Genomic DNA, 14,453 nt, shown 5'->3' on the forward strand with positions numbered 1-14,453 from the left:
TATTGCACAACCTGCACCACTTTATAAAGCTCGTATTTACATATGATGACAATATCATTTTTAAGATGAAATGCAGCAAAATACGTTTATTATATTATACAGATAAAACTTTAACTTTAACTACACGGTGCCTCAGCGCTAGCGAGCCGCTGGCGCTCCGTTCACGGATTGTTCCTGCTTCGCGCTGTATTCTTGCTGGTGCTGACACGACACTGGAAGGATAGATGGATAGAGTAATTAAACAGGTAGCTGCCAAGGAGATATTGAGAGATGGGGGTTTGTAGCTGCCAAGGAGAGATAACAACAACAACAACATTTATTTATATAGCACAAGGTACTACGAAGATATTTCGATGTTCCTTAAAAGGTTTGAAGAATCGGCGTTCTAAGCTTACAGATGGCTTAACGTCTATCACAGAGCTGATTGTGTGGCGATTGGGTATTTAGAGAAGAAAAGTAAGGACAGGAATTGGAGGTTAGTACGATTGAAGGAGACAGTACTGCTACAATAAAATATTTAATCGAAGGTAGCACACGGCGCAACAAGCATCTTGAGTGAGACATGAACAATCACTGCTCCACTGTGTTCCCATGTTTAATAACATGCTTTAACTCGTATCATTATGAAAATGATATCACGTATACATCTCAGTATTTTAATTATTCAGAGAGCTGTAATATCATGAATGTAATGGATTCTGTGTCCTGTCGGAGGAAGAGAAAGCCCGTAAGCACGTAGTGATTCACACACATAGAAGATCAAATAAAAAACAAAGCATTTAATTTGCTACTTTAGTTACGATGAGATTGAGAAACTAGTAAATTAAACGATTTTAAGATTAAGTTTATAATGTTCTACTTTAATGACAAAATAAACTGCGTGATTAAAGTGGAAATTTAGAGATTAAAGTTGACATTTCATGCTTTTTCCCTACTGTGTACCTTTTTTTTTTATCTGTGTACCCTAATAAGCTTTCATATGACACATAGACGGTGGGCTACGACTAGCCTTTTCACGGCGACTTTGATATCTGACAACTTCTTTTTTATTTTGGGCACTGTGCGACTTTGTGAACGTGAGCTTTTGAGTTTCTCCGACACGCTATGTCACTCGATCAACTTCCTTTTGTTGTTTAAACCAACAAATGGTACATTTTTCTTTGCCTCCACTTGGTATTCGATGAAATTCTTCTATTTTCCCCTCTTGCTTTTGCCATTGCCTTTTCACAGAAGGCTGAGCTTAAGGGCTATTTATATTGATTTTATTATTCAAAGAGGCATCATTCTGAGAGGAGTTGGGGCGGGACAGCAGGCGCGTGCACGTGCGTTACTTTTTACGCTGACCGGGATTTATGTAGCAGAAGAACGTGGAAGTTGGCGTACGCACAGATTTATGCATCTGGATTTTTTTGTGAAGAAGCACATTTCTGCTTTTGTCTGTAAGCATGTTATAGTGTGAATTCTATGCACGGCCCCTGGAGTCCATTTAATGAAACGAGTTCAGAGGTGTGGCCTAGAATTACTTTGATTGATAAAACACCCAATAAAGTTTCAGTTTGAGCTTTTGGCAAGAAGCATATCCAGATGGGAATCATGCCTCGCACAAAAGAGCTGTCTGAAGAGCTGCGATCGAGAATTGTTAATCTACATAAGGCTGAAAAGGGTTACAAAGTCATCTCAAGGATTTTAGATATTCATCAGTCTACTGTTAGGCAAGTTGTCTATAAATGGAGACAATTTTGGTATTGTGGCAAATCTGCCTAGAAGTGGACGCCCTGCCAAGATGATCCCAAGAGCACAACGCAAAGCCAGCAATGAGGTAAAGAAGAACCCTAGAGTGACAGCAAAGGACTTGACGAAGTCATTAGAACATCTATGTTCATGAGTCAACTATACGCAAAACATTGAACAAAAAAGGAGTCCATGGCAGGACACCAAGAAAGGAAGCCACTACTATCACAAAAAGAACATTGCTGAACGCTTGAAGTTTGTGAAAGAGCACTTGGACACTCCACAATGGTACTGGGAAAATGTTTTGTGGAGTGGTGAAACCAAATTGAACTATTTGGGAGGAACAAGCAGAACTTCATTTGGCGTAAAAAGGGCACTGCATATCAATATCAAAACATCATCCCTACAGAAAGTATGGTGGAGGGAACATCATGATTTGGGCCTGCTTTGCTGCATCAGGGCCTGGACAGGTTGCCATCATTGAGGGGAAAATGAATTCACAAGTTTATCAACAAATTCTTCAAAGAGGCTGGATGATGCAACAGGACAATGACCCCAAACATTGCAGCAAATCCACAGCACGATGGCTTCAGAAGAACAAACTCCGCCTTTTGGAGTGGCCCAGTCAGATCCCAGATCCAATCCCATTGAGATGCTGTGGAATGACTTGAAGAGAGCCATACACAGAAGACAACCAAAGAATATGGAAGAGTTGAGGCAGTTCTGCAGGGAAGAATGGGGTAAAATTCCCCCCGCACGATGTGCAGGTCTGATCTGCAGTTACAGGAAGCGCCTGGTTGAGGTCATTGCTGCCAAAGGAGGGACAACCAGTTATTAAATCCCAAGGTTCACTTACTTTTTCCACTACCACTGAGAATGTTTAATGTGTTTGTAAATAAAGACCTGAAAGAGTAGAATTTTTTGTGCATCATTGGCTTAAGCTCATTGTGTATACCAGTACCTGTGACTTAGATGAAGATCAGATCACTTTTTATGACCATGACTTAGATGAAGATCAGATCACTTTTTATGACCAATTCATGCAGTAAACCAGATAATTCCAAAGGGTTCACATACTTTTTACTTTGACTGTAATTTGTGTGTAAAATATTTCTGTGATAAAGACCAAACATTTGTCCATTCTGTATTTTCAAGAAAACCCAATTGGACAATTACATAAGGAGTAGTTGCTACATTATACTGAGAGAAGGCACTAATCTTCCTATTTCTAATGGATGATTTTATCTGCTCTATCATATAAAAAGGGGTTAAGGGGAACACTGTTTACTGTTATACCTCAAGAATTACTAATCTCTAGCTGATACACAGAAGACAAATAGCACACCTGTATAAATAGCAATCAAGCTGTAGTGCAATTATTGATTAAAAATCATTATCAACTAGAAAACACTCAGACTAATTATACAGCCTTCTCGTTGAGCTTAAAAGCAGAATGACTAATAAAATATTTTACATTAACTAGTATGGATCAAGACTAATTTTGTATAGGGTATCTTGGTTATTCCAGATGAAATAAAAATTGAAAGAGAAATCTTATTTAAACATTAGTGACAAAGAGGTCAGCATTTATTAAAATTGGAGAATCTTATTATTGTACTTGGCAAATAATAAAAATCTAAGTGTACCTGTTTTCAAGATAATATTGGAGATACATTTTCACCAAGATATTGGATTAGAGAGAAAATGCCTAATCCAGTTAAGTTTGAAAGTGTTGTTCAATGTGAGAAATTCAAAAATGAGACCAACACACTCACTTGAATTCATTTGGGCTGGTTTCTTTTAATGTAACAAATGTTCTTTCATTTAAAATGTTAATAGAATTTTGACATTTTTATAAGTAAATTATCAACATACAATGGTATGGACTGTTTAGCAAGTCTTGAAATGCCTTTACTTTTGTAAGCAGAATTAGGCTTCCTAATGTCAAATCCTTTGACAGCCACTAGTTCATCCATCTTGAGTATTTTCAATAATAGAATGAAAATTCAAAGAATACCAAGTGTTACTGTCACGTGAAATGGCAGTTCTCAAGTAATTAACCTCCTTTTAAAATGTAATATGACCAGCAGATAATATACCACTTCATAGACATAGTGATCTGGGATTGATTCCTGTGCCCAGTTTTTATCTGTGTAAAGTTTACATGTTCCCCACCTGCTGATGTGCGTTGTACTCTGGTTTTTCTCTCACATTCCCCGATGATGTGCAGGTTAAGTAGGTCAGCTTTTCTCCATTGAACCCTGTGTGAGTGTTGGCGCATGTCGAAGTGGGCCCTCTAAACAACTCATACCCTGTTCAGGGTTGTTTCCTGTCTTAAGACCAGTGCTGAAAGGATAGGCTCTGGCATTTGTGACCCTGAATTGGACTGAGTACGTTTGACTGTGTATGGTATATATGTACAGTAACGTGCAGAAGTATTTATCTTAATTTTCTGCATGAAAAAAGATTTGTACACATATTTGTCCATTCAGTATTTTTAATGTGTACTCTTGTGTTGTAACAGTACATTTCCAAAGTCAAAATAAACCATCTTCTGTACATATTTAACATAATTTTACTTACGCAAACCAAAACTTTTAGGTTTTTCTTCATCAGTTAAATATCTACAGTAAGTGTTTTATTTTGACTTTGGAAATGTAATGTTATAGCATAGGACTTCACACTAAAATTAATGGATAAATATGTGTATAAATGTCATGCAGAAAATTGTGATGACTTTCAAGGGGATTGAATACTTTTGCACAACACTGTTTATTCCTAGAGGAATTATATTATTATCACAAATGAAATAACTCAATTTCTTTCTTTTCTTTAATGGGTAATAGTTCACAGTTAATTAATATTCTTTTGCATACAGGATACTCTAGAGTAATGTTGAACTATAACTTGCTAGCCATTTCAGAAGAAAAATATAGTGTAATTAGCTGGTAGCTCTCTGTTCATCAAAAATCTTCTTACACTTCAACTCTTCCCATTTCTTTGTTGGATCTATATACCTGATGATGCGCCCCCTCTCCAGTCTGACACCTTCAAAACCTTGCCATCATGGGGGCAAACCTGCCCAATTGGTATTGGTCCCATGCCTGGATAAATGGAGAGTGTTAGCATCAGCAAGGGTATCTGGCCATAAAACTTCACCCAAAACCTTTAATGATGGAATCTGCTCCTCGGCAGTACAGGCTGTAATTAGTATTAGACACAAATGCAGCAAGAAGCACAGCAGCAACTAGAATTAGACATAAGGAAATTGGAATTACAATAATTACATACTTTGGTTGAAATCTTGGAGATGTGCCACTTTTAAGCACCCCTGCATTATAAAACTTAAAAGTACAATGTGTCAAGAAATGTGGCATGCTTCGGTTTCTTTTAATTTAAATTATAGTCATTTTCTAAAACCTGTCTGTATTACCTGTTTATTTTTCAAGCTTACTTTTACAAACATCTGGCTATAACTAGAGTGGTATGCATATTTATAATAACAAGGAATAGAGGAAAAAAAAAAAGAAATGCAGGAAAACAGAGTGAAAGGGCCATAGTCACTGAATAACACTTGTTTATAGAGAGAACATGAACATTTTTTCACTTTTTATTAGGGCTGGGAATCGATTTAAAAAAAATTAATTAATTGCATAAAAGTATGAAATTAATTGTGATTAATTGCATCTAACATTAAAATGTAATTATGAAATTAATGCATAAATCATAAAGTGGATTCACACTGAATCATAAATTTAATGTAGAATGAACACAAAGGAATTAAAAAAATATATATATATTAATGGCATAGTTTAAACTTAAGCAATGACTTTAAACCTGAACTTTTAACAAAATACTACTTGGGAAAGTATAACCTGAATATGAATGCCTTCCTAAAAAGGCAAGTTGAAAAGAATCATTTAAGAAAAGTAAGCCAACTATCAAATTGGCATAGCCCATGAGACAAAGACATATGAAAGAAAAAATTAAACAATCGAAACAATAAGTTGACTTTGAATTCACAGCTGAAGAGTGATTTAATTGACGTGCCTCTTCAGGCAATTAAGCACATTTATAGATTTAATGCTTTTGTGATTAGTAGAATAGTGGTGTGCACTGGGATTTTTTGGGTTACAAAAAGTGTGCCATCACAGAAAAGCAGTTGGAAAACACTACTCTACCAACACCCTTTCTCCTGGCATAGTTATAAAAAAAAAAAAAAAAAAGAAATAGATCCCCAAATCTGCTATCACACTTAAAAACTGACACCGTGCATTACTTGGGTGGTTATGTTGCGTTCTTTGCATAAATTAGTGAAGCTCCTGCAAACTAGAATAGTGGGTAGAGATAATCATTACACTTCTTTTTCATAGAATTTTGTCATTATATTAGGGCAGTCTGCACTGTAAGCTACCTGACAAACTGGTGAGTTAAATACAGCGGTACTAGAGACTTGTTTTGGTTTTAGTACCACTCAAAGATAACTTATTTAGCATTTATGTGATATAACACTGATTTGATCTTCTTACAGAAAAATGAAATGGAAAAAAAAGATTAATGTAATTTTTACCTTCATAACTTTTTTCTAGCATTGAGTACTACTATAAACCCTCTTCCTTTCCTGACACTTCCCTGCACCTATGTCAGTATTTACAGTATAAATCTGGAAAATGAACACCAGTGCTACCTATTGACATGTGGCATATCATTGTGAAATGCGTCATACAAAAAGTTAAACCTTTAAATGAAAATTATTTCATACATTTTTTAAAGGTAACATATAAATACGGTACTGGATTTATATGTAATTCTTTAGGTACACACTTAACTAATTTGTACTATTGTTTCGTAATGTTAAAAAAAAAAAAATACTTGAAAATGCCACTCTTATGAAACACTGCCTGATATGTTTGCCTTGTGGCTGGCCCTGGATGCAACAATATTTTTTAATGTGTTAAACAAACCACATTAATCGCAAAAATTAATGTGTTAACTTTCCCAGGCCTACTCTTTTATTAGTATTTACTTATCTAACTTTCTATCCTCAATAAACACCTCCACATCCAAGATTAAACCCTTGTTTTTTTTTCCCCCATGCTATTGACTCTCCTGTCTTTCTCTTGAGTGGGAGTTGACTTTTGTTTTGTTAAGTTTAACTTGATCATATGGAATATTATTGTCCTCCAATAAAATAAGAAAAGAACTAAATTCTTTCTCAGCAGTGACAACTGCACCTTTGAAAGTTTTTTAAACTCTGTATTAATCACAAAGTTCAATTTCCTGGTGTGTTTTCCTATCCAAGGTACCCAATTTTCATAACTTGGTTCTACTGCATGTTGTATTTCCAGTTTATACAATTTATTGTATCAAGTGTACAACAAAACACCTGAAATATTAAGGGTGAAAATTAGGCTCACTTTCTGTGAAGCCTCTTGCAATCATCTCTAACTGCACTGATTCCTAGAACTCCACAATGTTGTTCCCTTCTTTGAAGTCTGGGGATGGTTCTTTCAAATCATTAACTACAAGATATTTCAATAACACTATGCTCACATTTACACAATCAAGGATATTAAATCTTTTTGACAATTGTTTTTGACTGAAAATTCACTTTCATATGGCATTTCATCAAAATAGTGTCACATGTACACAGCACAGAAAAATTGTTACTTGCATGTCTGATTAATAGCAGATAGATAAATAAGAAACTATATAATGCATAGACAAATGGAATAACTATAAAATAGATACCTAATATGCTGAAAACCCCTTTTTTATGTTCTCCCATTATAACAGGGGTAGTAGCACTAGTTGACACAGGAAAAGTCATATTCATAGCGTGTCGGGGCCTCAAAGTAACAGCATTCGTGCAACACACTGTCATAAGCTGGGAATTAAACATTTAAGGATTTTTCCAGCGTATTGATCACTCTACTTATTGATACATGGTGCTACAAGCAGCACATTAATACCATTATTATGATCTCAAAGACTCAACATAAAAGAAGCTACAAATCCATATAAAGTACTGTTTAAAACTGAATTTCTGGTAACCTAAATTTCAATAATTTCTTCCTTTTGTCTGAAGCATTATCATGATAGGTAGCAGTTTGCAATTCAAGTTGAAAAATATCTGCAATAGCCCAATTTTATTTTATAATTGGTGAACTGAATGAAAAGGAAAATGTAAATATTTGACAAGAAAAAGGAAGAAAACTAAAACTGTGGAAATATTAACCACATCCTTTTGCACAAAAGAAAAGAAATTGAAAAAATGGGTGTATCGATATACTTCCTCATATTTACACTAACATCATGACTTTAGCTTATGTTACATTGATTTACTTGGATCTTTAAGAACGTAGCCTTAGACCTGCGTGTTCATATAGAATATAGCTGACCTTCTTTACTTTGTGAGGCTGGCATGCATACGGACAGAAGCCCAACTCACCTGTAGACTATGTTGGAGGTAGATGCTGAGGTATAGACTCAAAATGATGTAGTCATTGAAGTTGTGCAACCCATTGCTTTGTACCTTGGTATTGATACTCGATGTAACAATGTTTGCCTTTAATCAGAATTAATGGAAATCACCGGATTCTACTGACATTTTGAAAGTGAAATGTGGATAAAAATCACTACACACATTCTATTACACCATTTTTCCATCATTATTCTTAATTTTCTTGTTAGTTTTGGATGGTTTGAGCAGTGTTTGCATCCTGGTTCAAAAAGTAAGAGTTCACTGGGGTAATCCTTCAGAGACTTTTGGTATTTTTAATTCCTTGGGAAGGTTTACATGGATCCTTTTTTTCTGAATAAAATAATTAACCCTCCATTTCAGTTGTGCCTTTGTGGTAGGACAACTGTCATGTAAAGGAGAGGGAATGGGGATGAGTGGCTGCTAGTTGTTTTCGGATTGGTTCTGAACAACTGTTTGTCTGTTTGAGACAGGTACGACTTGGAAATTTACTTATGAGGATGAGACATCTGAGGTTTTGAACATGGGTAGTGCCATGTGTTTGAAAGGGTATTATATCTTACAAAAAAAACCTTCCAAACTTAATGCTGTGTTTAAGTTGTGGTTCAAAGACTGAGCCAAACCATTTGTTGACTACCATCTCTGTCAGTGTGGATTCATGGAGACATTCCTCTTCAGCACTGGAATGGCAGTACTGAACTGATCAAATATGTTCGCAGTGGATGGGAAAATAGCCCATTACTTACAGCTAGCAGATACTTTTTACAGTTCTCAAATTCACACTGTCTTCTGGCACTCTCCTCATGTTTTCTGGTGAACATGGACAGGTATTGAACATCTCTTCCAGGTCTTTCTTGCTGCCCAAATACCAACATGAATGCATGTCTCATTTATGGCTGATTTTGCATGTGTGCGATGTTTCCTCTGAATATGAACTTTTTTTTAACTTAAGGTAGAGATAACAATGAGGGCACAGAACAATTGTAAACCACTTCCTTCTGAGGTTTTCCCATAGTCGGTGGATTTTGGGTAATCAGGGTTTGTATGTTGAGAGTTTAAATGTTTTTAACACAATCACATCATTGAATAATTGTCTTTGTGCAAAGGTTGCATTGCTAGTGAGATTTATTTGTGCAATCCAAACTGTATAAACATATTTGAGAAGCTGGAGAAAGAAAACAGTTCATACCACTATGCACAGAAGTTAATGTATTTTCTAAATTAAGGTAAAAAAAAACTTGTGTTTAATACTGCTTTTTTAATGTGCTCCTCAAAATATAGCGAAAAGTTTCCTGGTGTGTACTTGCCCATTGGACCCAATGGGCAGTTGTAAGACTGCAGCATTTTGCACACTGAGTCACAGTTGGTACTTGTCCCGCATTGATGACAAAATAGAGCAACTCAAAATAAAATGCCTAAGTATGACTGAAAATCATAATGACCTTTGTGAATACTACTACTACTAATACTGCTGCTACTTGTAACTCTTTGATGCCCAGTTTGCACTTCACCAGTTTCCAAAAAAAAGGTTAATATATGATTTAAATGACAAGAAGTAAGGCAGAAATTAAATTATATCGAAAAAGGTAATTTATTTAAATTAAGCTATAGTATAAAAGAATAAATGAGAACTATCGAGTATTTAGCTTTCCTAGAATGCAAACAGTGGTTAGCTTAGTGACATTTAGTTGCCTTCTCATTACAGTTATACCTAGAAAATTATATTTTATTAAGAATGTTGTCTGCTAAAATCTTATTTTGACTATTGAACAGATTGAAAAGGCACTTACTTAACTGTTTATTTTTTGTCCTGTTCTCCTCTGTGCTTCTCCACGTATGAAGTGTGTTTCCTCAGATTTCACTAAGTCCAAACCTAGAAACATAAGTACATTCTAGGCAGAATTTGAGAATTTACAAGGAAGGTGCACATACCCCCTAAATCGTGACAAAAGCCACAGACTCATTGACTGTCCAGTGGCGCCTCACTGTCTTGACTTGTGACATAAAGATGCAATCTCATTTGCTGTTGAGCGGAGCTCTACAGTCTAAACATTGTAACATAAAGACACAATCTGATTGGCCGTCCCGAGTTGCTTCACTGTCAAACCATGTGACCTAAAGCCACAATTTGATTCGTAGTTCAGCGTAGCTGCTGAATCGCAGAGCTGTTGGGGTGTGCAACTGGACCCTTCTCCTTTTTTTGCTGTGAATTTCCTGTGAACAGAGAGCAGTAAGGCAGACCTCATCAGAAAGAGAGAAGATTAGAATATTAGCCTTTACATTAAAGGGGCATAATAAACTGAGAAAAAGGAATCTGAGGAGTCATCCTGTGCAGTTAGACAAATGGGAAGAAAAGTTACTTTAATGAATTCATATCTTTTTATTTTGTCCTTTTAATTCAAGCAAACATTGCTTGTCCAGGTCTAGATGGTTAGCAAGATTATGTTAAGTATGGCATCTTATATTATCAATTAGCAAAAGAATAAATAAGGAATAATTTGAAATCACAGCTTCATAAAAAACAGGCTTGTTAGCTTACAGTGCATCCGGAAAGTATTCACAGCACATCACTTTTTCCACATTTTGTTATGTTACAGCCTTATTCCAAAATGGATTAAATTCATTTTTCTTCCTCAGAATTCTACACACAACACCCCATAATGACAACATGAAAAAAGTTTACTTGAGGTTTTTGCAAATTTATTAAAAATAAAAAAACTGAGAAATCACATGTACATAAATATTCACAGCCTTTGCTCAATACTTTGTCGATGTACCTTTAGCAGCAATTACAGCCTCAAGTCTTTTTCAATATGATGCCACAAGCTTGGCACACCTATCCTTGGCCAGTTTCGCCCATTCCTCTTTGCAGCACCTCTCAAGCTCCATCAGATTGGATGGAGAGCGTCGGTACGCAGCCATTTTAAGATCTCTCCAGAGATGTTCAATAGGATTCAAGTCTGGGCTCTGGCTGGGCCACTCAAGGACATTCACAGAGTTGTCCTGAAGCCATTTCTTTGATATCTTGGCTGTGTGCTTAGGGTCGTTGTCCTGCTGAAAGATGAACCGTCGCCCCAGTCTGAGGTCTTGAGCACTCTGGAGCAGGTTTTCATCCAGGATGTCTCTGTACATTGCTGCAGTCATCTTTCCCTTTATCCTGACTAGTCTCCCAGTTTCTGCCGCTGAAAAAAATTCCCACAGCATGATGCTACCACCACCAATGCTTCACTGTAAGGATGGTATTGGCCTGGTGATGAGAGGTGCCTGGTTTCCTCCAAATGTGACGCCTGGCATTCATACCACAGAGTTCAATCTTTGTCTCATCAGACCAGAGAATTTTGTTTTTCATGGTCTGAGAGTCCTTCAGGTGCCTTTTGAGAAACTCCAGGCGGGCTGCCATGTGCCTTTTACTAAGGAGTGGCTTCCATCTGGCCACTCTACCATACATGTTTGATTTGTGGATTGCTGCAGAGATGGTTGGCCTTCTGGAAGGTTCTCCTTTCTCCACAGAGGACCTCTGGAGCACTGACAGAGTGACCGCCAGGTTCTTGGTCACCTCCCTGACTAAGGCCCTTCTCCCCCGATCACTCAGTTTAGATGGCCGGCCAGCTCTAGGAAGAGTCCTGGTGGTTTCAAACTTCTTCCACTTACGGATGATGGAGGCCACTGTGCTCATTGAGACCTTCAAAGCAGCAGAAATTTTTCTGTAACCTTCCCCAGATTTGTGCCTCGAGACAATCCTGTGTCGGAGGTCTACAGACAATTCCTTTGACTTCATGCTTGGTTTGTGCTCTGACATGAACTGTCAACTGTGGGACCTTATATAGACAGGTGTGTGCCTTTCCAAATCATGTCCAATTAACTGAATTTACCACAGATGGACTCCAATTAAGCTGCAGAAACATCTCAAGGATGATCAGGGGAAACAGGATGCACCTGAGCTCAATTTGGAGCTTCATGGCAAAGGCTGTGAATACTTATGTACATGTGCTTTCTCGGTTTTTTTATTTTTAATAAATTTGCAAAAACCTCAAGTAAACTTTTTCATGTTGTCATTATGGGGTGTTGTGTGTAGAATTCTGAGGAAAAAAATGAATTTAATCCATTTTGGAATAAGGCTGTAACATAACAAAATGTGGAAAAAGTGATGCGCTGTGAATACTTTCCGGATGCACTGTATCAGCATTTGACTGTATTTGTAAATTTGTTAAGCATGTTAGCTTTATATTTTCAAGATTAACATCTTATGAGCATTTGATAGATTTGTGGCTTTTTTAAAGGTTTGCACTGTTTATAATTTGTTGTTTTGTGTCATATAGTATTAAGTTCTGGTAAAAAAACGTACTACATAATTAAAATTATAATCTATAAATACAGTTGAGGCCAAAATTATTAGCCCCCCTGGAATCATGGAACATTTTCCTAAACTTCTTCCCAAAGTTTGCAACGTTGATGAAACTTGATATAATCAAACATCCACCAGAGCTATTTACTAGCTTTTGATACATTTTGTAATATAAAATATATTTTTTGTCTTGCATTATATCAAATATAGTAAAAAATGGAGTGGTCAAAAATATTAGCCCCATGTTAATGTTTGCTTTCAAAACACACCTACACTAATTAACCAATCAGCTTTGAAACCACACCTGTGCAATCAATTGGCTTCCTAACAACACTCAATCAGCATAAAAAGACTCCCAAGGAACAGGGCTCTTGAACACATGAGAGGGACTACTGTTACTGACCATGCCAAAGACAAAGAAAATCAGTCTGGAGCTCAGAAAGAAGATAGTAGAGGCTCATGATAAGGGGCAAGGCTACACTGCCATTTCCAAGCAATTCACAGTGTCTAGAACTGCTGTACGTTGCATCATTGCCAAGTACAAGGAGACAAATTCTGTTAGAAACAAACCTGGCCGTGGCCGTAAGCGCAAGATTTCAAGAACTCTGGAGAGAAAAATAGTCAGAGATGTCAGCAAGGAACCCCGGACATATGCCAAGATGATTGTTGCTGACCTGACCTCTTCTGGAGTTGATGTTTCAAGGAACACAGTTGTGAGGGCTCTTCACCGTGGTGGGCTTCACGGCCATCATCCCAGAAGAACCCCTTTACTCAAAGAGCGGCACATCACAGCCCGGCTGAGGTTTGCCCGTGAACATTTGAAATGTAAAGATGATTTTTGGAAGTCTGTGCTTTGGTCTGATGAGACTAAACTGGAACTGTTTGGGCACATGGATGTTGCTTATGTTTGGCGAAGAAAGGGACAGACCTTCAACCCTAGGAACACAGTTGCCACAGTTAAACATGGTGGTGGGAGCATCATTTTGTGGGGCTGTTTTGCAGCCTCAGGCACAGGGAGCCTTGTTCGGGTGCATGGCATCATGAAAAAAGAAAATTATGTTGACATTCTGAGGGAGAATATGCAGAAATCTGCTCGTAGTCTAGGCTTAGGTCGTCGCTGGGTCTTCCAACAAGACAATGACCCAAAGCATACATCAAAATTAGTTCAACAGTTTTTCAAGGGTACCAAAACCAAGATCTTGGAGTGGCCCGCACAGAGCCCAGACCTCAATCCCATTGAGAATCTGTGGCGAGTGCTCAAAGTGAATGTCCATGCTCGGAAACCACGCAATTTGGACCAGCTAGAACAATTTGCAATGGAGGAATGGACCAAAATCCCTCAGGAGACCTGTGCTAATCTAGTAAAGACCTACTCTAATAGATTGTTGTCAGTTGTGGCTCAAAAAGAGTACAGTATTGACTGTTAATGGGCATGGGGCTAATAATTTTGGATGTCTCATTTTTGCCCTTTCTTGTTTCCACTCAGTGTGTCAATAAAATATCCAAACTACAATTGGTGGACCTCGTTATTCTGGACACAGATACGCTTTAAAAAACAAACATTTGTTGTTAATGGTCATTTTCATATTGGAATCAGGAGTGTTGTCTAATTTCATAAGGGGGCCTAATAATTTTGGCCACAACTGTATAACCACTTCAAGAATTAGGAATGTCTAGCAGGTACACTGGGAAAAGAAAATCTGTATAAATATAGTAAATGTATGTTTTAACAGCAAAGAAGCTGTAGTGCAAATAATGACTGAATATGTATACTGTTGAGATACGTGTATACATCTACATTAGTGTAAGTGTGTTTACTTTTAAGCAGTGTTTAACTGCCAGTATCAATTAATTGAATCAATGTGTAAGAAAATATATAAAACCTTTTTTTTTTTT

The 14,453-nt window shown here is 37.0% G+C and overlaps 1 protein-coding gene across 1 annotated transcript in view; it reads left to right on the forward strand.

Annotated features, from left to right (window-relative positions):
• scamp2 (secretory carrier membrane protein 2) overlaps positions 1-14,453 on the forward strand; it is a 68,128-nt gene that overhangs the window by 5,091 nt on the left and 48,584 nt on the right. The window lies entirely within an intron of this gene.

The sequence above is a fragment of the Polypterus senegalus genome, chromosome 12 (assembly GCF_016835505.1).
Source record: "Polypterus senegalus isolate Bchr_013 chromosome 12, ASM1683550v1, whole genome shotgun sequence".
NCBI classification, from domain to species: domain Eukaryota; kingdom Metazoa; phylum Chordata; class Cladistia; order Polypteriformes; family Polypteridae; genus Polypterus; species Polypterus senegalus.